The sequence below is a fragment of the Callithrix jacchus genome, chromosome 5 (genome assembly GCF_049354715.1).
Source record: "Callithrix jacchus isolate 240 chromosome 5, calJac240_pri, whole genome shotgun sequence".
Lineage (NCBI taxonomy): Eukaryota > Metazoa > Chordata > Mammalia > Primates > Cebidae > Callithrix > Callithrix jacchus.
In genome coordinates this window covers 61,813,832-61,836,067 of record NC_133506.1, presented here as the reverse complement: position 1 = coordinate 61,836,067, position 22,236 = coordinate 61,813,832, and the positions used below count along the sequence as shown (strand labels likewise).

General features: G+C 43.1%; 1 long non-coding RNA gene across 1 annotated transcript in view; it reads left to right on the top strand.

The window, feature by feature from the left end:
- The window catches only part of LOC144582866 (uncharacterized), a 51,422-nt gene that overhangs the window by 17,921 nt on the left and 11,265 nt on the right, over positions 1 to 22,236 (top strand). Inside the window, exon 2 of the long non-coding RNA XR_013536378.1 lies at positions 1,555 to 1,593. This is a non-coding gene — a long non-coding RNA (uncharacterized LOC144582866). The remainder of the gene's footprint in view (positions 1 to 1,554; positions 1,594 to 22,236) is intronic.

Here is a 22,236-nt window from a genome sequence, read left to right as displayed (position 1 = left end):
TGGCTACTGCAAGGATGCGCTGTGATTTCCCATTGGTCAAGTCTCCTCTCTGGTGCCGCGCCTCCTCCCTCCAGGTATAGTCTTGTCTTCCGACATCCAATTGGCTAAAGGCTGGGAGGGCGTCTGCCCCTCTCGACCAATGAGTGGCGTCAAGAGTGAGGGCAGCAGCTGTATGATGGGGACGCAGGGCGGGACTTGGTGTGGCTATTGGCCCTGGCGGGCACAGACTAGAAATATAATTGGTTGAGGAGAAGAGCACCGTGGTGGGGTCAGGACAGCCAGCCTCAGCAGCTGCAGGAGACGGAAGTGGCTAGAGCGTGGCCTTGGAGGGTCAGGCGGACGCCACCTCGGTGAGTCACCTTGCACTTCGAGCCTGGGAACCACAGCGACCACGTCTTGCCTGGCTCTGCCCTGGCCCCCACCGGCTTTCCTGAGTCCTGCCTTCTGTTATTTGGGGCTCTGCCTCCGAGTCTTTAGGCTCCGCCCCTAGAACCTAAGCACCTGGGCTCCCTTGCCAACCTGGCCCGCCCTGGGGACCAGATCTCCTAGGCCTGAAAACCCTGGGCCTCTCAGGCCTGATCCTTGTCTTTCCTACACTCCCTTCCTTCCCTGGGGCTCCGTGCCAGTGGGCGGTGAGGCAGCACCTCTGGCTTGCCTCTTGTGGGTTCCCCCATGAGGGAAAGTGGTCTAGGGAAGAGGGTACTGTGAACAGGGAGGTGGGCAGGACCACAGATGGAGGCTTTTATCCCCGCAGTCTCCCATAGGGCTCTGCTGTACTGCCCCTGAGGATAGCAGGCAAGAAGGAAAGTGTCAGTGAAACCTGGGCCTGACTTTCTAAGTAAGCCTAGGAGGCCCCATCCTGAAATCCCTGTTACTTGGGCTCACTGGACAGATGCTGACTCCAAGGCCTGAATTGGCCTGATTCTATTCCTGTTGTGTGGGCTCCTCTCCATAACCTCCACCCAACTTGGTGTCAAGTACACTCAGCAGGACCTATGCCTGTGCAGCCCTGCTGCCCTCTAATCACAGGTTGTGGTTTCCCCCCACCCCACGCTTGTCCCACTTTGGACTCTGCCCCCAGTAAACAGGTCAGGTAGGTACTACTCCGAGACTCAGAGAGTGGCAAAACATTCCTGTGGATTCATGTCCCTTCAGCCACTGCCACTTTTCCCAAAGATTCAGAGCCCAAAATGAGCCCCAGTTGGGCAGCCTTTGTCTCTTCAGAGTTGGCAGTTCTGCTGTCCCACAAAGAAGTGTTCTCCCTCTGCATCTGGGGATCAGGACTCCTGAGTTTTGGTAAATAATCTTGGAAGACACTCATTCCTGCTCCAGAACTTCGTGGCTGACTTTATGCCCTGTAGAATCACTTGTTTCTTTCTCCCTACGTAGCTCCCATTGCCTCTCTCTGGTATGGTGACTTGTGGAGAGACTAGGGTCTCTGCAAGGGAGAAGAATATGTTCTAGAGAAGATGAGAGGTAGATGGGTAGCATTTGTTGATTCTATGGTAATGTTGATGGGGCTCTTTACTTTTATGTTCCTCTGTCTTCTTATAGTGAGAAGCAGGCAGCCAGGACCCTTGCCACGGTAGAATGGTGAGTACTCGTTCTTTCCTCAGGCCATTGTGTTTTCTGTAATCCCTGTGTTTTTCTCTGTGAAGATGCGCCACCTCTCCTAGACCTTGAGCTCCAGGCTACCCTGTTCAGCTCCTAAACAGGTTCATCTGCCCTGGAGATAAATTAGGGTTTCTTCAGATTGCAAAACATTAGCCAGTATTCAGCACTGGAACTGGAAGCTTCTAGAAATCTTTTTCTGCATGTGCTATGCCTCACACTTTCCTGACACTACCTGCCCACACTGGCTCTATTAACCCTTCATAACAGCCCTCCTCTTTTTCTTGCATCCCCGGTAGGATCTCTGTGTTCTGGTCTGAAAAGCCAGGCCTTCTTTATCTCAGGATCCTTGGACTTCTGGTGGGTCCTTTGAATATTGTCGATGCTATATCAGGAGTGACTCCACCAAAACTGTGGGGCTTCTCCAGCTCCAGGGTGCTGCTGTTAAGCCACTACAGGTGACAGCTGACTGAATATCTATCAGGATAGCATCTTCAGGGTGCCCAGAATATCACTAGAAGTAGTTTACAATGATCCTGTGAATTTTCCATTAATTGTAACTGCCCTTCTCTCACCCCAAGTCCAGGGAACGCCATAATTACTGAGAGCTAGGAGGAGGCAGTGAGATGGGAAAGGCCTAGAGAGCTATAGGCACTGGCTCAGACCAGGCCCTTAACCTGGTGGTATCTTTTCAGTTTCTTTTAGGTGTCCTTTGTGCTTAGCAGCAGGTTAAAGAATTCAGTAGATGAGAGGATTTCCTCCTTCCCTCCCTTTCTTCCATAGAGATGTGGGTTTGGTGTGTGCATTATTGGTTCAGTCTCTTCTCAAAGAGCCTGCTGGTTTGGGCTCCCACCAACAGATTGCTCCTCTTTTCTCTTCTGGGATACCATGAAAAGAGCATTGGCTTCAGAGTCAGCTTCATCTAATTTCAAATCCTAGCACACCACTTAGGTAAATTGAATACTTTCTCTCGAAGTTTAAGTCTCAGCAGTACGACAGGATAAGGTTTCCTTCTTGAGGGCTCAAAAAGTTTTAATGAGGTAGTTAGAAACTGCCTGGCTCATTGTAGATGCTTAATAAAATGTCAGGTTTTCTTTTGTTCCTCCCTTCTCCCCCAGACAAGACAAAAGCCCTGGTGTCTGAAAGTTACCAGGTGCAGGAAGTTTGGGGTTCCAGCAAGCTCCCTCTGTGACTCTTGGTGATATTTTGAGCCCCTTCTTCCTGCTCCTTATTCCTTGGCCCTCTACCCAACTCTCTCTACTCCCCTGCTCCTGAGTTTCAAGTTTTGTTTTTGTATAACTTCTGTGGTCCATACTTCCAGCTCTTCTCTTTCCCAGGCTAAGAAATCCTTTCTCCTTGAAGAAGGACTTTCTTACCCAGAGATCAGAATGTGAAACAAGGGAGAGATGGAGCTGAAGGAGTTGGTTTTGGTAGGGGTATTGGAATAAAAAGCTCATTTCCCTTTCCAGGAGCATGGAATGACTAACCTGGCACCATTCTAAGGGAAAAGAAGGGTTTAGCCAAGTCACAGGATTGAAAGACCCTGATGGGCAGGGGCATGGAGGGTAGTGGTTTTGGAGTGAAAGGTGGAAGCAAATGGGTTGTGGGTTGGTGAGCTCCACCTTGGGATCCAGAGCAGGTGTCGGGGGAACTTAAGAGAGGAGGGGAGGGCATGGGGATGGGTTTCTAAGAGGGCATATGGTGGCCCACCTGGAAAAAAGGTAAATGAGAAGATGTAGGCGGTCTAGTTTTCTGCTCCAGGCCATCTCTCTGGGCGGTCCCATAGCCCAGATTCTTGAAAGCCCCTAAAGGTCCCTGGAGTAGGGTACGCCCTTAGACAAGGCCCAGGGTCCGTGAGGAGGGAGGAGCCTGGGGCTGTGGGTGGGGCTCCTGGAGCCACCCCGCCCCTGCCTCTGGCCCAACCCCAAACGTTTAGGGGCAGGGAAGTTGGGTTAACTCTTATTTCTTGGACTTGCTTCAATCTTTGGGAGAAGGGGATGGTTGAAGGCCAGGAATGGAAATTCTGTGGTCCATCCCGGCCCCGCAGCCACTGCCCTTGACTGCAGATCTCCAGGCCCTGCCCTACAGGGGTACATCCCTTTACCTTCGCCTCTCCATCTTTGTCACACCCACTGTATCCTTGCTTGCGGATGTGGGATGTGGCCAGTAGGCTGCAAGGGATGTTGGGGGCACTGGTCAGGGAGCGTAAGATGTTCTGTGAGCTGGCTTGGGGCTCCAGTCCCTTCTCTCTTCCACCACTCCATCCCTCACCTGACATGCCAGCCTTTTCTTCTTGACTGTCCCCTAGACAGCCTCTTGTCTCCATCTTCCCTGCCTCTGCAGGGTTCCTTACCTCTGCATCATTCCCGGTCCTTCCCTCCTCCCACGCTGGCTGATGCTCCTTCCCACCTTCCCCCATCTGTCCTCTCAGCTGTCCCTGCCTTCCCCGTGGGTGTCTTCCAGGCCTCCTCTCTCTTTCTCTTCCTTGGCTATCCTTGGGTCTCCTGGCTCCTCCCAGGCCCGGGGATCCCCTCGGGTCCCCTCCCTGGTGGTTGGGCGGGGGGAGTTCCTTCTTCTTGCCATGGGTATTCCTCAGGAATTCCCTTCTGATTAGCAGGCAGAGTAGGTTACTTGGCAGGTAATGGGGGCTTGTCAGCAGTGTGGGCCTAACAAGAAGATAAGCCCAGCTCCCAAACACATCTTCCTTTTGAAAGCATCAGTGAAGGCCCTCTAGAGGTGTGGGACTGAATCCCCCCACCCACTCCTCTTTGTCTTCCTCACCCACCAGATCGAAGCTTCAGTGGCTACAGGGGCCTGATTTCCCTTCTTTCTATAACCGGCTGCCACACCTGGCTCCTTTTCCTCAGGACAGCACTTTCCCATCCCCATTCCTGCCTTACCCTTACATGGGTCTAAGGAAAGGAGTCTCTCTTTTTCTTAGTTTTCTCTCCTCCATTTTTGAAATGTTGGTTGTATAGGAGAGTCCTTTGAAGAGTGCAGGTTCCCAGTTCCTCCTGGGGCCTCACTCTTTCCTTAGGCTTAATAGGCTTGAGTACTCTCTCCATTTCACGCTTACCTGTCTCCAACCAAGGCAGGTCTCTTTTCCCTCCTCTGGTGACCAGAACCTTTAGAGGTGTATGTGTGATTGTGGATTTCTTGGTGGGGGAGAGGAGCAGAATGGACCTCATGGGCTAAGCAGAGCTTGGTGACTTAGAACTGTGGCCTTCCTACAGGGTGAGAGGGGCCCTGCAGCCTGGAGTACTTCCAAGCCAAGGATCTGTTCCCCCCACAAGGAACTAGTGAAGGAGGAGGAGAATCTTCAGGTAAAAAAAAGTTGGGGGCCAGGATAGATGGGGCTTCCTGTCCAGTTAAAGAAACATTCTCCCTTTCCTCAAATATCTTCAAGGGGATCTGGTACTGGAGCTCTGGCTTCCTGCTCTGTGGTCTCAGGAGGAGGAGGGTTTTTCTGTATATCCTGGAGCTGTTGGCCACATGGAAGGAAAGGCACCTTTCCTCTACAGCTGTTGCCTGGTGCTCTCACTGTGGAGAGTACTCTCCTCTCCTGCCTTGGTCCACAATTTCCAGAGCTTTTCCAGAGGTGATTCCACAGAGCAGAGGCTGTAGAGGAGAATGAGGCGGTCACTCACTTCTGGACTGAGGGTCTCTCTGCCCCTTGAGAGGTCCCCTTCACAGTGCTGCAGGGTGAGGGAGTAGAGTTCCTGGGCCGGGCAGCCGATGCCCTCATTGCCATTTCTAACTACCGGCTGCATATCAAATTCAAGGACTCTGTCATCAACGTGAGTTTCTGTATTGTTCTCCTACTCCTAAGCTAAAATCCATGTGAAGTTCAAGGTGGGATTATTCCAAAGCTCTCCTTGATCATGTCTTTAAAAAAGTTGAAGGCTGGGCATGGTGGCTCATGCCTGTAATCCCAGCACTTTGGGAGGCCAAGGCAGGGCAGATCATGTGAGGTCAGGAGTTCAAGACCAGCCTGGCCAACATAGTAAAACTCTGTTTCTACTAAAAATACAAAAATTAGCTGGGCTTGGTGATGTGCACCTGTAGTTCCAACTACTTAGGAGACTGAGGTATGGGAATTACTTGAACCCAGGAGTCAGACGTTGCAGTGAGCCGAGATTATGCCACTGCACTCCAGCTTGGGTGACAGAGTGAGATGATGCCTCAAAAAATAAAAAGTATATAAAAATTTGGGGTTCTCTTCTCTTTCTCTCTGACCTGATGTTTTCTGGCCTTACTTTCCTAGCTATCGCTCTGTTTCTGGCTCATTCTCTTTTCTCCTGTCTTTCCATTATTCTCTCACTGGCCCTTCTAAGGAGCACAGTGGCACTGTTGGAAGAGCACAGGCTTTGGAGTCAGCCAAACCTGGGCTCTTTTCCTGCATTGCCACTCACCAGCTTGGTGACTGTGATTTTCCTCCTTCAGCCTCCCAAGTAGCTGGGACTACAGGCCAGTGCCATCATGCCCAGCTAATTTTTGTATTATCAGTAGAGGTGGGGTTTCACCATGTTAGCCAGGATGGTCTTGATCTCTTGACTTTGTGATCATCCCATCTTGGCTTCCTACAGTGCTGGGATTACAGGCATGAGCCACCGTGCCTGGCCTTAAGATTATTTTTCTATCTTTCATCATTTCTTTGGCATCCTTTTTGCTCCTTGCTTATTCTGTAGCCCACTGACTTTACTAATAAGCCAGTACTGGCCAGGCATGGTGGCTCACGCCTGTAATCCTAGCTCTTTGGGAGGCTGAGGGGGGTGGATCACCTAAGATCAGGAGTTTGAGACCACCCTTCCCAACATGGTGAAACCCCGCCTCTACTAAAAATACAAAAATGAGCTGGGCATGGTGGTGGTTGCCTGTAGTCCCAACTATTAGGGAGGCTGAGGCAGAATTGCTTGAACTCGGGAAGCAGAGGTTGCAGTGAGCCAAGATCCAGTCACTGCATTCCAGCCTGTGACAAGTGAAACTCCATGTCAAAAAAAGAAGAAGAAGAAAAAAAAAGCCAGTACTGCCCTTGTGTATTATTATAAGATGTTCTTATACAGTTTTCCATAGAGGATAACATTCTACCTACAAGCTGTTTTCTTTTCTTCCTTCCTCCCTTTGTTTTTGAGATGGGGTCTGACTATATTGCCCAGGCTGTAGTGCAGTGATGATTCACAGGAGAGATTATAACACACTGCAGCCTTGAACTCCAGTGCTCCAGCAATCCTCCTGCCTCAGCTTTTTAAGTAACTGAGACTACAGGTACACATCAAACCTAGCACAAGCTGTTTTTCTTGTCCTTTTAAAAAATATTTTTTTCTCAGGATTGTAGCTCCCAGTGAAAGCCCAGAGAATGAGAAGACACCACAGTTTCAGATGAATTTTCATCACTCATGGACCAGAAGATTTTCAGTGGAGGAGCCCCATGGGTCGCCAGCATGACTCTTGTGGCTGGCACAGCGGTTTTGTGAGCGCCTCGGCATGGCAGCTCTTCGTGCAGAGTAAACGGGATTGGTTCCCCTACTGACCAATGCTTGGAGCTCTGGGAAGGCAGGGCCACTTGTTACAGACTCAAGAAGGAAGCCAGACCAGAGATTCCTGTGCAGAAGAGCACCATCAGTCTTATCGCTGCTGTTTTGGCCGGTGCAGTGGGTTGCTCAGATTCCAGCACTGGGAATCAATAAATTGGACATCCACTCAGAAACCTAATTAGAAAGGCGGTAATTGTAAAGACAACAGATGGATAAATTCATAATGAAGGGAAGAAACCAGCCTAAAAAGGCTGAGAATACCCCAAATCAGAACTCCTCTCCATCTACAGGGGATTGCAGTTCCTCATCAGCGATGGAACAAGTCCTGATGGAAAAGAACTGTGTTTCATTATCTGAAGTAGGCTTCAGAAGATGGATGATAAGAAACTTTTGGGAGTTAAAATAACTTGTTCTAACCCAATGTAAAGAAACTAAGAATTTTGAATAAAGGTTTGATGAAATGCTAAAAAGAATAGACAATATAGAGAGGAATATAAATGAACTAACGGAGGTGAAAAATACAACATGAGAACTTAGTGAAATATGCACAAGTTTGAATAGCTGAATTGTTCAAGCAGAAGAAAGGATATCAGAGGTCAAAGACCAACTTAATGAAATAAATGAGAGACAAGAATAGAGAAAAAGGATAAAAAGGAATGAGCAAAGTCTCCAAGAAATATGGGACTATGTGAAAAGACCTAATCTACGTTTGATAGGTGTACCTGAATGCGACGGAGAGAATGAATCCAAGCTGGAAAATACTCTTCATGATATCATCCAGGAGAATTTTTTCAATCTAGCAAAGCAGGTCACTATTCAACCCCAGGTAATACAGAGAACACGACAAAGATATTCCTCAAGAAGAGCAACCCCAAAGCACATAATCATCAGATTCACCAGGGTTGAAACGAAGGAGAAAATACTAAGGGCAGCCAGAGAGAAAGGTCAGGTTACCCATAAAGGGAAGCCTATTAGAATTACAGCAGATCTCTCAGCAGAAACCCTACAAGCCAAAAGAGAGTGGGGGTCCATATTCAACATCCTTAAAGAACAGAACTTTCAGCCCAGAATTTCATATCTTGCCAAACTAAGCTTCACAATTGAAGGAAAAATAAAATCTTTTAGGAACAAGCAAGTACTTAGAGATTTTATTACCACCAGGCCTGCTTTACAAAAACTTCTGAAAGAAGCATTACACACAGAAAGGAACAACCAGCATTAGCCTTTCTAAAAATATACCAAAAAGTAAAGAACATCAACATAAAGAAGAATTTACATCAACAAATGGATAAAATAGCCAGTTAACATCAAATGGCAGTAACCCTAAATTTAAATTGACTAAATCCCCCAATCAAAAGATACAGCCAAAACCTAACAGTATACTACATCCAGACCCATTTTATATCCCAAGATACACAAAAACTCAAAACAAAGAGTTGGAGAAAGATTTACCAACCAAATGGAGAGCAAAAATAAATAAACAAAAAGCAGGAGTTGCAATTCTTGCATTTGATAAAATAGATTTCAAAGCAACAAAGATACAGTGATAAAAGGATCAATGCAATAATATGAGCTAACGATCCTAACACCCAGATACATAAGACCCATAAAGAGATTTAGACTCAACGAGACAGAAAATTAATAAGGATATCCAGGACTTGAACTCAGATCCGGAACAAGTAAACTTAATAAATATTTATAGAGCTCTCCACTTTAAATACACAAAATATTGATCAGCCATTATTAATAACCAATTTTAGAATAAAGCAATATTTCTGTTTTCTATCCCTCTTTTTCTTCCTCGTTCTTCATCTCCTTCTCTTATTTTTTTCTTAAAAAAAAAATAAAGAAATCAGAGAAAAAATAAAAAGCCCAACGAGAATGAAGACACAACATACCAGAATCTCTGGGACACATTTAAAGCAGTATAAAAATAATTTTTTTTTCAGGCTGGGGGTGGTAGAAAATATTTTTTCAGCCACCATGCCCAGCTATAATTTAATTTGTAATGATGGCTGTTTTTAATAATTGTCTTGCAAAAAATCTTGACAGTTTAGGCTGGGGCTGGTGGACCACGCCTGTAATCCCAGAACTTTGGGAGGCCAAGGATGGCAGATCACTTGAGGTCATGAGTTTGAGACCAGTCTGGGCAACACAGTGAACCCCATCTTTGCTAAAATACAAAAGTTAGCTTGGTGTAGTTGTGCGTGCCTGTAATCTCAGCTACTTGGGAGGCTGAGGCAGGAGAATTGCTTGAACCCAGGAGGTGGAGGTTGCAGTGAGCCAAGATTGAGCCACTGCATCTACAGCCTGGATGATAGAGGAAAGAGTGAGACTCCATCTTAAAAAAAATTTGACAGGGCCAGGCGTGGTGGCTCAAGCCTGTAATCCCAGCACTTTGGGAGGCAGAGGTGGGTGGATCATGAGGTCAAGAGATCAAGATCATTATGGTCAACATGGTGAAACCCCGTCTCTACTAAAAATACAAAAAATTAGCTGGGCACGGTGGCGTGTGCCTGTAATCCCAGCTACTCAGGAGGCTGAGGCAGGAGAATTGCCTGAACCCAGGAGGCAGAGGTTGCGGTGAGCCAATATTGCACCATTGCAATCCAACCTGGGTAAAAAGAGTGAAACTCTGTCTCAAAAACAAAAATTGACAGTTTAGTTGACTTTATCAGACCATTTATTAGAAGGGTACTCTTTGGTATCATCTTAAAATATAGGTTATTTAAAAGTAGAAACCACTTCTTTTTGGTACCATTTGATGATTAACACATTTTTGGCCCCCAGGTATTACAGGAAATCATAGCTAAAACCACTCTCTTGAAAAGAGGCCAGGCCGGTGACTCACACCTGTAATCCCAGCACTTTGGGAGGCCAAGGCAGGCTGATCACACGAAGTCAAGAGTTCAAGACCAGCCTGGCCAACATGGTGAAAGCCTGTTTTTACTAAAAATGCAAAAATTAACCTGGGCATGGTGGCATGTACCTATAGTCCCAGCTAGTTGGGAGGCTGAGGTAGGAATGGGAGGATCACTTGAGCCTGGGAGGTGGAAGTTGCAGTGAGCCGAGATTCTGCCATTGCACTCCAGCCTGTGTGACAGAGTGAGACCCTATCTCCAAAAAGAAAAGAAAAAAGAAAATGAAATAAAATATACAATGTATATATATTTATATAGTCTACATTTTAGAGTTTTATGTCCCCCAAACTCATCATGTTTTGTGATATATACATTTGATTATTATAAATATCTTCCAAATCTTGGAGCTCTCACTTGCCAAATTTAGGACAATTTATGCCTGTAGTCCCAGCTCTCAGGAGGCTGAGGCAGGAGAATTGCTTAAACGCAGGAGGCAGATGTTGCAGTGAGTTGAGATGCCACCACTGCACTTCAGCCTGGGTGACAGAGCAAGACTCTGTCTAAAAAAAAAAAAAAGAAGTTAATGTTCAATGAACTACATGAGATTATGCTAAACTTCAAACAGGACTGAAATATCAAGTTTTTAAATCTGTAAAAAAATTATTTCATGAACATATTAAGGGCTCCTTGAATAAATATTCTGTATAAGGAATTTCTGGAGCCACAAATTCCATAATTTATGGTGAATTAAATGAATAAAACAAGCTTGAAAGACTCTTCTTTAAAGTTGTGCTTAAGAATGTTATGTAACTCATTGAATAAAGCTATGGAATTGTGGTCTGTTCAGTAATTAAGACAAACAAGAAATCAGATTTTGAGTACTTATGACCTTTGTTAACTTTGATTTGCTCTGGCCCCTGGCCTTTTCTCATTCTCTCCATCCACATGTTTGATGGGTTAGTGTACTTATTTCTAGGAGAAGATAATCCCTAAGTATATCCTAATATGATAAATTATGCCAATAAAAATATCTTAGTACACACACACATTAGTATTTTTAAGGGAGTGTAATTATTAATTAATTCAATCATGACATCTAATCTAACAAAAGGACAAATGAAAAACCTCCACATTTTGGAAATTATTTTATTTATTTATTTTATTGCATTTTAGGTTTTGGGGTACATGTGCAGATCATGCAAGATAGTTGCATAAGTACACACATGGCAGTGTGTTTTGCTGCCGTCTTCCCCTTAACCCACATTTGGCATTTCTCCCCAGGCTATCCTTTCCCCATCCCCCCACTGTCCCTCCCCTATTCCCCCCAGTAGACCCCAGTGTGTAATACTCCCCTCCCTGTGTCCATGTGTTCTCTTTTTTCATCACCTGCCTATGAGCGAGAATATGCAGTATTTCATTTTCTCTTCTTGTATCAGTTTGCTGAGAATGATGTTCTCCAAATTCATCCATGTTCCTACAAAGGACACAAACTCATCCTTTTTGATTGCTGCATAATATTCCATGGTGTATATGTGCCATATTTTCCCAATCCAATCTATCGTGGATGGGCATTTGGGTTGGTTCCAGGTCTTTGCTATTGTAAACGGTGCTGCAATGAACATTTGTGTGCATGTGTCCTTATAGTAGAATGATTCATAGTTTTTTGGATATATAACCAGTAATGGGATTGCTGGGTCAAATAGAATTTCTATTTCTAAGGCCTTGAGGAATCACAACATTGTCTTACACAATGGTTGAACTAATTTACACTCCCACCAACAGTGTAAAAGTGTTCCTATTCCTCCACATCCTCTTCAGCATCTGTTGTCTCCAGATATTTTAATGATCGCCATTCTAACTGGTGTGAGATGGTATCTCAATGTGGTTTTGATTTGCATCTCTCTAATGACCAGTGATGATGAGCATTTTTTCATATCTTTGTTGGCCTCATATATGTCTTCTTTTGAAAAGTATCTGTTCATATTCTTTGCCTATTTTTGAATGGGTTTGTTTGTTTTTTCCTGTAAATCTGTTTGAGTTCTTTGTAAATTCTGGATATCAGCCCTTTGTCAGATGGGTAAACTGCAAAAAATTTTTCCCATTCTGTTGGTTGCTGATTCACTCTAGTGACTGTTTTTTTTTTTTTTTTGCTGTGCAGAAGCTGTGGAGTTTGATTAGGTCCCATTTGTCTATTTTGGCTTTTGTTGCCAATGCTTTTGGTGTTTTGGTCATGAAGTCCTGGCCTACTCTTGTGTCCTGAATGGTTTTGCCTAGATTTCCATCTAGGGTTTCTATGGTGCCAGGTCTTTTGTTTAAGTCTTTAATCCATCTGGAGTTAATTTTAGTGTAAGGTGTCAGGAAGGGGTCCAGTTTCTGCTTTCTGCACATGGCTAGCCAGTTATCCCAACACCATTTGTTAAACAGGGAGTCCTTTCATCATTGCTTGTTTTTGTCAGGTTTAACAAAGATTGTATGGTTGTAGATATGTTGTGTTGCCTCTGATGCCTCTGTTTTGTTCCATTGATTTATATCTCTGTTTTGGTACCAGTACCATGCTGTTTTGATATCTGTAGCCTTGTAGTATAGTTTGAAATCCGGTAGTGTGATGCCTCCCGCTGTGTTCTTTTTGCTTAGAATTGACTTGGCTATGCGGGCTCTCTTTTGGTTCCATATGAAGTTCATGGTGGTTTTTCCAGTTCTGTGAAGAAAGTCAATGGTAGCTTGATGGGGATAGCGTTGAATCTGTAAATTACTTTGGGCAGTATAGCCATTTTCACGATATTGATTCTTCCTAACTATGAACATGGAATGTTTCTCCATCTGTTTGTGTCCTCTCTGATTTCGTTGAGCAGTGGTTTGTAGTTTTTCTTGAAGAGATCTCTTACGTTCCTTGTGAGTTGTATTTCTAGGTATTTTATTCTTTTTGTAGCAATTGTGAATGGCAGTTCATTCTTGATTTGGCTCTCTTTAAGTCTGTTATTGGTGTAGATGAATGCTTGTGATTTTTGCACATCGATTTTGTATCCTGAGACTTTGCTGAAGTTGCTCATCAGTTTCAGAAGTTTTGGGGCTGAGGCGATGGGGTCTTCTAGATATGCTATCATGTCGTCTGCAAATAGAGACAATTTGGCTTCCTCCTTTTCTATTTGAATACCCTTTATTTCTTTTTCTTGCCTGATTGCTCTGGCTAGAACTTCCAGTACTATATTGAATAGGAGTGGTGAAAGAGGGCATCCTTGTGTAGTGCCGGATTTCAAAAAGAATGCTTCCAGTTTTTGCCCATTCAGTATGATATTGGCTGTTGGTTTGTCGTAAATAGCTTTTGTTACTTTGAGATGTGTTCCATCAATACCGAGTTTATTGAGGGTTTTTAGCATAAAGGACTGTTGAATTTTGTCAAAGGCCTTCTCTGCCTCAATTGAGATAATCATGTGGTTTTTTTTTTTTTTGGTTCTGTTTATGTGGTGAATTACATTTATAGACTTTCGTATGTTGAACCAGCCTTGCATCCCCGGGATGAATTTTACTTGATCATGATGGATAAGTTTTTTGATGTGCTGTTGCAATTGGCTTGCCAGTATTTTATTGAAGATTTTTGCATCTATGTTCATGATGGATATTGGTCTGAAGTTTTCTTTTCTTGTTGGCTCTCTGCTGGGTTTTGGTATCAGGATGATGTTGGTCTCATAAAATGATTTGGGAAGGATTCTTTTTTTTTGGATTATTTGGAATAGTTTTAGAAGAAATGGTACCAGATCCTCTTTGTGTGTCTGGTAGAATTCAGCTGTGAACCCATCTGGACCTGGGCTTTTTTTTTGTGGTAGGCTCTTAATTAACTTCAGACCTTGTTATTGGTCTATTCATAGTTTCAGCTTCCTCCTGGTTTAGGCTTGGGAGGACACAAGTGTTCAGGAATTTATCCATTTCTTCCAGGTTTACTAGTTTATGTGCATAGAGTTGTTCTAAATATTCTCTGATGATGGTTTGAATTTCTGTGGAATATGTGGTGATTTTTCCTTTATCATTTTTTATTGCATCTATTTGGTTGTTCTCTGTTTTTTTTTTTTTATCAGTCTGGCTAGTGGTCTGTCTATTTTGTTGATCTTTTCTAAAAAGCAGCTCTTTGATTTATTGATTTTTTGAAGGGTTTTTCGTTTCTCAATCTCCTTCAGTTCAGCTTTGATCTTAGTTATTTCTTGCCTTCCGCTAGGTTTTGAGTTTTTTTGATCTTGCTCCTCTTGCTCTTTCAATTTTGATGATAGGTTGTCAGTTTTGGATCTCTTCAAACTCCTGATATTGGCACTTATTGGTATATATTTTCCTCTGGAGACTGCTTTAAATGAGTCCCAGAGATTCTGGTATGTTGTGTCTTAGTTCACCTTGGTTTTGAAGAACTTCTTTATTTCTGCCTTCATTTCATTGTTTACCCAGTCAACATTCAAGAGCCAGTTTTTCAGTTTCCATGAAGCTGTGCGGTTCTGAGTTATTTTCTAAATTCTGAGTTCTAACTTGATTGCACTATGGTCTGAGAGACTGTTTGTTATGATTTCAGTTGTTTTGCATTTGCTGAGGGGTGCTTTACTTCCAATTATGTGTTCAATTTTAGAGTAGGTGTAATTTGGTTCTGAGAAATATGTATATTCTGTGGATTTGGCGTGGAGAGTTCTGTAAATGTCTATCAGGTTTGCTTGTTCCAGGTCTGAGTTCAAGTCATGGATTTTCTTATTAATTTTCTGTCTGGTTGATCTGTCTAATATTTACAGTGGAGTGTTAAAGTCTCCCACTATTATTGTGTGGAAGTCTGTTTGTAGATTGTTAAGAACTTGCCTTATATATTTGGGTGCTCCTGTATTGGGTTCATATATTGCCAGTCTGTGTCTTTTGATTGCTGTATTTAGCCCATTTACATTTAGGGTTAATTTTGTTATGTGTGAATTTGATACTGCCATTTTGATGCAGTTAGTTGGTGCAGATTATTCTTTTTTCTTTCTATGCTCTTTAGCATTTGGTATGTTTTTAGAATGGCTGGTACTGGTTGTTCCTTTCTATGTGTAGTGCCTCTTTCAGAAGCTCTTGTAAAGCAGGCCTGGTGGTGACAAAATCTCTGAGTACTTGCTTGTTCGCAAAGGATTTTATTTTTTCCTTCACTTACAAAACTCAGTTTGGCTGGATATGAAATTCTGTGTTGAAAGTTCTTTTCTTTAAGGATGTTGAATATTGGTTCCCACTCTCTCCTGGCTTGTAGAGTTTCTGCCGAGAGATCTGCTGTGAGTCCGATGGGCTTTCCTTTGTGGGTGACCTGACCTTTCTCTCTGGCTGCCCTTAGTATTTTCTCCTTCATTTCAACCCTGGTGATTCTGACGATTATGTGCCTTGGGGTTGCTCTTCTTGCGGAATATCTTTGTGGTGTTCTCTGTATTTCCTGGACTTGAGTATTGGCCTGGATTGCTAGGTTGGGGAAATTTTCTAGGGTAATAACCTGAAGAGTATTTTCCAGCTTGGATTCATTCTCTTCATCACATTCTGGTACACCTATCAAACGTAGGTTAGGTCTCTTTACAGAATCCCACATTTCTTGGAGCCTTTGTTCATTCCTTTTTGCACTTTTTTCTCTAATCTTGGTTTCTCGTTTTGTTTCATTAAGTTGATCTTCGACTTCTGATATGCTTTCTTCTGCTTGGTCAATTCTGCTGTTGAAGCTTGTGCATGCTTTGCGAATTTCTTGCGTCTTGTATTTCAGCTTCTTCAATTCGTTTATATTTTTCTCTAAGTTTTCCATTGTTATCATTTTCTCGAATCTTCTTTCAAATCTTTTTTCAAGGTTCTTAGTTTCTTTGCATTGATTCAGAGCATGTTCTTTTAGCTGACAGAAGTTTCTCATTATCCACCTTCTGAAGTCTGATTCCGTCATTTCATCACCCTCATTCTTTGTCCAGCTTTGTTCCCTTGCTGGCGAAAAGTTTTTGTTTTTTGTAGGAGGTGAAGTGTTTTGGTTTTGGCTGTTTTCCTCCTTTTTGCGCTGGTTTCTTCCCATCTTTGTGGGTTTATCCTCCTGTGGTCTGAGTAGTTGCTGACTTTTCGGTTGGTTTTCTGAGTGGACGCCCAGATTGTTGATGGTGAAGTATTTCTGTTGCTTAGTTCTCCTTCTAACAGTCTAAAACCTCTGCTGTATGACTGCTGAAGTCCACTTCAGGCCCAGCTTGCCTGGGGTACACCTGTAGCAGCTGCAGAAAAGCGAGGGATGCTACCAGTTTCTTTTTCTGCTATCTTTGTCCCAGAATGATGCCCACCAAATATCAGTCTGATCAATTCTTTTTGAGGTGATTCTTTGGATATTCAGGGGTCAGGGAGCTGCTTGAGGAGACTGTCTGTACTTTATAGGCGCTCGAGTGCTGAGCTGTGAGCTCTGTTGTTCATTGAGGACTGTTCAGCAGATACTTTTAAGTCTGCTGCAGCAGAACTCATAAAACCCTTTTTTTCCGTCAGTTGCTCTGTCTCTGGGCAGAGTATTTGTTGCACTTTCCTGCCCAGCTAGGGGGCAGTCTAGTCACTATTTGCCTGCTGAGGCTCCGCCCTGTTGGCGTTGGCTCTGCCCTACTGTGGTGGGTTCTGTTTTGGTGCCTTGGGCTTTGCCCTGTTGCTAAGGGCTCCACTCTGTTGCCTTTGTATTGGCGGAGTCTCTCTGTTATGGCGGGTTGCCTCAGATATGGCAGGGTGCGACAGCAATGGGAGTATACTTTTGAAGGGGTGGATTGCCTCGGCAATGGGGGATGCCCCTTTCCCACCGAGCTGCACCATTCCAGGCTCAGTTGAATCCGCAGTGAAGCTCTCAACTCCGTGCATATGAAATTGCACCCCTTTTTGTCTCTGTGGGGGTGGGATCTGCCGAGCCTGGTCACCTGGCTAGCTGCCTTAGAGCCCCGCTTTTTCCCTTTCCTAAGTTGGAAGGTTGACTCTCTCCTGAGGAAATCTGTGGGGATCGCTTCCGTGTGAGGCCCCCAGGAAATGGGCCTCCCCATACGGTGAGCTTGAGCCCGGACACAGATCCCTGGTTGGGGGAGTTGAGCTGAGGGAAAGCAGACACCAAAAGAGGGACTACGTTATTCAAAACAATTAACAGACATTACTTTATGAATATGAGGACATGGAAAGCATTGTGTCCACTTTCGGCTTCTTTTTTTTTTTTTAGTGTTTTATTGGATTTTAGGTTTTGGGGTACATGAGCAGAGCATGCAAGACAGTTGCATAGGTACACACATGGCAGTGTGCTTTGCTTTCCTCCTCCCCTTCACCCACATTTGGCATTTCTCCCCAGGCTATCCCTCCCCACCACCCCCTCCCACTGGCCCTCCCCTTTTCCCCACAATAGACCCCAGTGTTTAGTACTCCCCTCCCTGTGTCCATGTGTTCTCATTATTCATCACCCGCCTATAAGTGAGAATATGTGGTGTTTCATTTTCTGTTCTTGTGTCAGTTTGCTGAGGATGATGTTCTCCAGATTCATCCATGTCCCTACAAACGACACGAACTCATCATTTCTGATTGCTGAATAATATTCCATGGTGTATATGTGCCACATTTTTTCAATCCAGTCTATTATGAATTGGCATTTGGGTTGATTCCAGGTCTTTGCTATTGTAAACAGTGCTGCAATGAACATTCGTGTACATGTGTCCTTATAGTAGAACGATTTATAGTCTTTTGGATATATACCCAGTAATGGGATTGCTGGGTCAAATGGAATTTCTATTTCTAAGGCCTTGAGGAATCACCACACTGTCTTCCACAGTGGTTGAACTAATTTACACTCCCATCAACAGTGTAAAAGTGTTCCTTTTTCTCCACATCCTCTCCAGCATCTGTTGTCTCCAGATTTTTAATGATCGCCATTCTAACTGGCGTGAGATGGTATCTCAATGTGGTTTTGATTTGCATCTCTCTGATGACCAGTGACGATGAGCATTTTTTCATATGATTGTTGGCCTCATATATGTCTTCTTTCGTAAAGTGTCTGTTCATATCCTTTGCCCACTTTTGAATGGGCTTGTTTGTTCTTTTCCTGTAAATCTGTTTGAGTTCTTTGTAAATTCTGGATATAAGCCCTTTGTCAGATGGGTAAACTGCAAACATTTTTTCCCATTCTGTTGGTTGCCGATCCACTCTAGTGACTGTTTCTTTTGCCATGAAGAAGCTGTGGAATTTCATTAGGTCCCATTTGTCTATTTTGGCTTTTGTTGCCAATGCTTTTGGTGTTTTGTTCATGAAGTCCTTGCCTACTCCTATGTCCTGGATAGTTTTGCCTAGACTTCCTTCTAGGGTTTTTATGGTGCCAGGTCTTATGTTTAAGTCTTTAATACACCTGGAGTTAATTTTAGTGTGAGGTGTCAGGAAGGGGTACAGTTTCTGCTTTCTGCACATGGCTAACCAGTTTTCCCAACACCATTTGTTAAACAGGGAATCCTTTCCCCATTGCTTGTTTTTGTCAGGTTTATCAAAGATTGTATAGTTGTAGATATGTTGTGTTGCCTCCGGTGCCTCTGTTTTGTTCCATTGGTGTATATCTCTGTGTTGGTACCAGTACCATGCTGTTTTGATTACTGTAGCCTTGTAGTATAGTTTGAAATCCGGTAGTGTGATGCCCCCCGCTGTGTTCTTTTTGCTTAGAATTGACTTGGCTATGTGGGCTCCCCTTTGGTTCCATATGAAGTTCATGGTGGTTTTTTCCAGTTCCGTGAAGAAAGTCAATGGTAGCTTGATGGGGATAGCATTGGTTCAGTAAATTACTTTGGGCAGTATAGCCATTTTCACGATATTAATTCTTCCTAACCATGAACATGGAATGTTTCTCCATCTGTTTGTGTCCTTTCTGATTTCGTTGAGCAGTGGTTTGTAGTTCTCCTTGAAGAGGTCCCTTACGTTCCATGTGAGTTGTATTCCAAGGTATTTTATTCTTTTTGTAGCAATTGTGAATGGCACTTCGTTCTTGATTTGGCTTTCTTTAAGTCTGTTATTGGTGTAGACGAATGCTTGTGATATTTGCACATTGATTTTATATCCTGAGACTTTGCTGAAGTTGCTTATCAGTTTCAGGAGTTTTTGGGCTGAGGCGATGGGGTCTTCTAGGTATACTATTATGTCATCTGCAAATAGAGACAGGTTGGCTTCCACCTTTCCAAATTGAATACCCTTTTTTTTTTTTTTTGCCTGATTGCTCTGGCTAGAACTTCCAGTACTATAATGAATAGGAGTGGTGAAAGAGGGCATCCTTGTCTAGTGCCAGATTTCAAAGGGAATGCTTCCAGTTTTTGCCCATTCAGTATGATATCGGCTGTTGGTTTGTCATAAATAGCTTTTATTACTTTGAGATACATTCCATCGATACCGAATTTTTTGAGGGTTTTTACCATAAAGGGCTGTTGAATTTTGTCAAAGGCCTTCTCTGCCTCAATTGAGATAATCATGTGGTTTTTTTTTTTTTTTGGTTCTGTTTATGTGGTGAATTACATTTATCGACTTTCGTATGTTGAACCAGCCTTGCATCCCCGGGATGAATTTTACTTGATCATGATGGATAAGTTTTTTGATGTGCTGTTGCCATCGGTTTGCCAATATTTTATTGAAGATTTTTGCATCTATGTTCATCATGGATATTGGCCTGAAGGTTTCTTTTCTCGTTGGGTCTCTGCCGGGTTTTGGTATCAGAATGATGTTGGTCTCGTAAAATGATTTGGAAAGGATTCCCTTTTTTTGGATTGTTTGAAATAGTTTTAGAAGGAATGGTACCAGCTCCTCTCTGTGTGTCTGGTAGATTTCGGCTGTGAACCCGTCTGGACTTGGGCTTTTTTTGAGTGGTAGGCTCTTAATTGCTGCCTCAACTTCTGCCCTTGTTATTGGTCTATTCATAGTTTTAGCATCCTCCTGGTTTAGGCTTGGGAGGACACAGGAGTCCAGGAATTTATCCATTTCTTCCAGGTTTACTAGTTTATGTGCATAGAGTTGTTTGTAATATTCTCTGATGATGGTTAGAATTTCTGTGAAGTCTGTGGTGATTTCCCTTTTATCATTTTTTATTGCATCTATTTGGTTGTTCTCTCTGTTATTTTTAATCAATCTGGCTAGTGGTCTGTTTATTTTGTTGGTCTTTTCAAAAAACCAGCTCTTGGATTTATTGATTTTTTGAAGGGATTTTCGTGTCTCAATCTCCTTCAGTTCAGCTCTGATCTTAGTTATTTCGTGTCTTCTGCTGGGTTTTGAGTTTTTTTTTTTATCTTGCTCCTCTATCTCTTTCAATTTTGACGATAGGGTGTCAATTTTGGATCTCTCCATTCTTCTCATATGGGCACTTATTGCTATATGCTTTCCTCTAGAGACTGCTTTTAATGTGTCCCAGAGGTTCTGGCATGTTGTGTCTTCGTTCTCATTGGTTTCGAAGAACTTCTTTATTTCTGTCTTCATTTCTTTGTTTACCCAGTCAACATTCAAGAGCCAGTTGTTCAGTTTCCATGAAGCTGTGCGGTTATGGGTTAGTTTCTGTATTCTGAGTTCTAACTTGATTGCAGTATGGTCTGAGAGGCTGTTTGTTATTTCAGTTGGTTTGCATTTGTTGAGGAGTGCTTTACTTCCAATTATGTGGTCAATTTTAGAGTAGGTGTGATGTGGTGCTGAGAAGAATGTGTCTTTTGTGGATTTGGGGTGGAGAGTTCTGTAAATGTCTATCAGGTTTGCTTGCTCCAGGTCTGAGTTGAAGCCCTGGATATCCTTGTTGATTTTCTGTCTGGTTGATCTGTCCAATATTGACAGTGGAGTGTTAAAGTCTCCCACTATTATCGTGTGGGAGTCTAAGTCTCTTTGTAAGTCATTAAGAACTTGCCTTATGTATCTGGGTGCTCCTGCATTGGGTCCATATATGTTCAGGATCGTTAGCTCTTCTTGTTGTATCGATCCTTTTACCATTATGTAATGGCCTTCTTTGTCTCTTTTGATCTTTGTTGCTTTAAAGTCTATTTTATCAGAGATGAGAATTGCAACTCCTGCTTTTTTTTGCTCTCCATTTGCTTGGTAAATCTTCCTCCATCCCTTTATTTTGAGCCTTTGTGTATCCTTGCATGTGAGATGGGTTTCCTGGATACAGCACACTGATGGGTTTTGGATTTTTATCCAATTTGCCAGTCTGTGTCTTTTGATTGGTGCATTTAGTCCATTTACATTTAGGGTTAATATTCTTATGTGTGAATTTGATACTGCCATTTTGATGCTAAGTGGCTGTTTTGCCGGTTAGTTGTTGTAGATTTTTCATGATGTTGATGTTCTTTAGCATTTAGTGTGATTTTGGAATGGCTGGTACTGGTCGTTCCTTTCTATGTGTAGTGCCTCCTTTAGGGGCTCTTGTAAAGCAGGCCTGGTGGTGACAAAATCTCTGAGTACTTGCTTGTTCACAAAGGATTTTATTCTTCCTTCACTTCTGAAGCTCAGTTTGGCTGGATATGAAAAATCTGGGTTAAAATTTCTTTTTTTTAAGAATGTTGAACATTGGCCCCCACTCTCTTCTGGCTTGTAGTGTTTCTGCTGAGAGATCTGCTGTGAGTCTGATGGGCTTCCCTTTGTGGGTGACCCGACCTTTCTCTCTGGCTGCCCTTAGTATTTTCTTTTTTATTTCAACCTTGTTGAATCTGACGATTATGTGCCTTGGGGTTGCTCTTCTTGCAGAGTATCTTTGTGGTGTTCTCTGTATTTTTTGCATTTGAGTGTTGGCCTGTCTTGCTAGGTGGGGGAAATTTTCCTGGATAATGTCCTGAAGAGTATTTTCGAGCTGGAATTCATTCTCTTCGTCCCCTTTTGGTACACCTATCAAACGTAGGTTAGGTCTTTTCACATAGTCCCACATTTCTTGGAGACTTTGTTCATTCCTTTTTGCGTGTTTTTTTAAAATCTTGGTTTCTCATTTTATTTCATTGAGTTGGTGTTCGACTTCAGATATTCTTTCTTCTGCTTGGTCAATTCGCCTATTGAAACTTGTGCATGGTTCGCGAAGTCCTCTTATTGTGTTTTTCAGCTCCTTTAATTCATTCATATTCCTCTTTAAGTTATGCATTCTTGTTATTATTTCCTCATATCTTTTTTCAAGTTCCTTAGTTTCTTTGCATTGATTTAATACATGTCCTTTTAGCTCACAAAACTTTCTCATTATCCACCTTCTGAAGTCTAATTCCGTCATTTAGTCACAGTCATTC